This window comes from Rhinopithecus roxellana, chromosome 2 (genome assembly GCF_007565055.1).
Source record: "Rhinopithecus roxellana isolate Shanxi Qingling chromosome 2, ASM756505v1, whole genome shotgun sequence".
Classification (NCBI taxonomy): domain Eukaryota; kingdom Metazoa; phylum Chordata; class Mammalia; order Primates; family Cercopithecidae; genus Rhinopithecus; species Rhinopithecus roxellana.
In genome coordinates, this window is record NC_044550.1 from 34468043 (window position 1) to 34470908 (window position 2866).

At 44.9% G+C, this 2866-nt stretch overlaps 1 pseudogene across 1 annotated transcript; it reads left to right on the forward strand.

The window, feature by feature from the left end:
* On the forward strand, positions 1–1967 carry LOC104679087 (annotated as a pseudogene). The gene has a single exon (XR_004055613.1). The product of XR_004055613.1 is annotated as a solute carrier family 2, facilitated glucose transporter member 3 pseudogene (transcript).
* The last annotated feature ends 899 nt before the right edge of the window (positions 1968–2866 follow it).

A 2866-nucleotide genomic window follows, 5' to 3' on the forward strand; every position in this document is an offset into this window, starting at 1 on the left:
GCTGTAATGGTGAGACTCTGGAGCCTTCCTGAGGACCTGGAGAAGACTTGCTGCTGAGAAGGACATTTTGAAGGTTTTGTTGGCTGAAAAAGCTGTTTCTGGAATCACACCCCTAGATCTTTCTTGAAGACTTGAATTAGATTCGGGTCATGGGGACACAGAAGGTCACCCCAGCTCTGATCTTTGCCATCACAGTTGCTACAATCGGCTCTTTCCAGTTTGGCTACAACACTGGGGTCATCAATGCTCCTGAGAAGAAGATCATAAAGGAATTTATCAATAAAAGTTTGACGGAGAAGGCAAATATCCCTCCCTCTGAGGTGCTGCTCACGTCTCTCTGGTCCTTCTCTGTGGCCATATTCTCTGTCGGGGGTATGATCGGCTCCTTTTCCGTCGGACTCTTCGTCAACCGCTTTGGCAGGCGTAATTCATTGCTGATTGTCAACCTGTTGGCTGTCACTGGTGGCTGCCTTATGGGACTGTGTAAAGTAGCGAAGTCAGTTGAAATGCTGATCCTGGGCCGCTTGGTTATTGGCCTCTTCTGCGGACTCTGCACAGGGTTTGTGCCCATGTACATTGGAGAGATCTCGCCTACTGCCCTGCGGGGTGCCTTTGGCACTCTCAACCAGCTGGGCATTGTGGTTGGAATTCTGGTGGCCCAGATCTTTGGTCTGGAATTCATCTTTGGGTCTGAAGCACTCTGGCCATTGCTATTGGGCTTCACCATCCTTCCTGCTATCCTACAAAGTGCAACCCTTCCATTTTGCCCTGAAAGTCCCAGATTTTTGCTCATTAACAGAAAAGAAGAGGAGAATGCTAAGCAGATCCTCCAGCGGTTGTGGGGCACCCAGGATGTATCCCAAGACATCCAGGAGATGAAAGATGAGAGTGCAAGGATGTCACAAGAAAAGCAAGTCACCGTGCTGGAGCTCTTTAGAGTGTCCAGCTACCGACAGCCCATCATCATTTCCATTGTGCTCCAGCTCTCTTAGCAGCTCTCTGGCATCAATGCTGTGTTCTACTACTCAACAGGAATCTTCAAGGATGCAGGTGTTCAAGAGCCCATCTATGCCACCATCGGCGCGGGTGTGGTTAATACGATCTTCACTGTAGTTTCTCTATTTCTGGTGGAAAGGGCAGGAAGAAGGACTCTGCATATGATAGGCCTTGGAGGGATGGCCTTTTGTTCCACGCTCATGACTGTTTCTTTGTTATTAACAGATAACTATAATGGCATGAGCTTTGTCTGTATTGGGGCTATCCTGGTCTTTGTAGCCTTCTTTGAAATTGGACCAGGCCCCATTCCCTGGTTTATTGTGGCCGAACTCTTCAGCCAGGGCCCCCGCCCAGCTGCGATGGCAGTGGCCGGCTGCTCCAACTGGACCTCCAGCTTTCTAGTTGGATTGCTCTTCCCCTCTGCTGCTCACTATTTAGGAGCCTACGTTTTTATTATCTTCACTGGCTTCCTCATTACCTTCTTGGCCTTTACCTTCTTCAAAGTCCCTGAGACCCGTCGCAGGACTTTTGAGGATATCACACGGGCCTTTGAAGGGCAGGCACATGGTGCAGATAGATCTGGGAAGGACGGCGTCATGGAGATGAACAGCATCCAGCCTCCTAAGGAGACCACCACCAATGTCTAAGTCATGCCCCCTTCCACCTCCCTCCCAGCATGGGAAAGCCATCTCTCCCTGAACAAGGGAGAGACCTCATCAGGATGAACCCAGGACTGCTTCTGAATGCTGCTACTTGATTCCTTTCTCATCCCACGCACTCCATGAGCACCCCAAGGCTGGGGTTTGTTGGATTTTCAATGGCTTTTTAAATATTTTATTTTCTGGACATTCTCTTCTGCTTAGGAGAGACCAAGTGAACCTACCTTCATTTCAGGAGGGATTGGCCACTTGGCATATGACAACTTTGCCAGCTTTTCCTACCTTGGGTTCTAATATTGCCACATTAGGAGATATAGGAGAGGAAAAGTAAGGTGCGGTTCCCCCAACCTCAGACTTAACAGAAAGCTGATAGACATATGAGTGTGGAAGGCAGAGGGGGTTTATGTAAGAGCACCTTCCTCACTTCCACACAGCTTTACATGGCAAGTAAACTTGAGTTTTATTTATTTTATCCTCTGGTTTAATTACATAATTTTTTTTTTTTACATTAACTTCCAGGATACATGTGCAGAATGTGCAGGTTTGTTACATAGGTATATATGTGCCATGGTGGAAATATTTATTTTTTTAAGCATAATTTTACCAAATAATAAAAACAGAAGGAAATTGAGATTAGAGGGAGGTGTTTAAAGAGAGGTTATAGAGTAAAAGATTTGATGCTGGAGAGGTTCAGGTGCAATAAGAAGAATTTAGGGAGAAATGTAGTTCATTATTGGAGGGTAAATGATGTGGTGCCTGAGGGCTGTATGTTACCTCTTAACAATTTTTGTCCTTCAGATGGAAACTCTTGAAGTTTAATTTTTCATAAAAGTCATATGCTTATATAATAAAGCTACTGATTTCCTTTGGAATTTTTTTCTTTAAGATAATAGTTTACATGTAGTAGTACTTGAAGTCTAGGATTATTAACTAATATGGGCATTGTAGTTAATGACGGTTGATGGGTTCTAATTTTGGATGGAGTCGAGGGAAGGGAAAGTGATTTCTAGAAAGCCTGTTCCCCTCACTGGATGAAGTAACTCCTTCTTGTAGTAGTCTCATGACTTTTGAAGTAATCTGCCACCTATCTTGTGGGAGCCATCCAAATGAGAAACCAAAAATAATTGGTTCTTGGTAGAGATTCATTATTTCTCCGCTTTGTTCTTTAGTAGGTTTTAGGTGTTGATTTTCTGTTTTATTTTAGCTCTTAC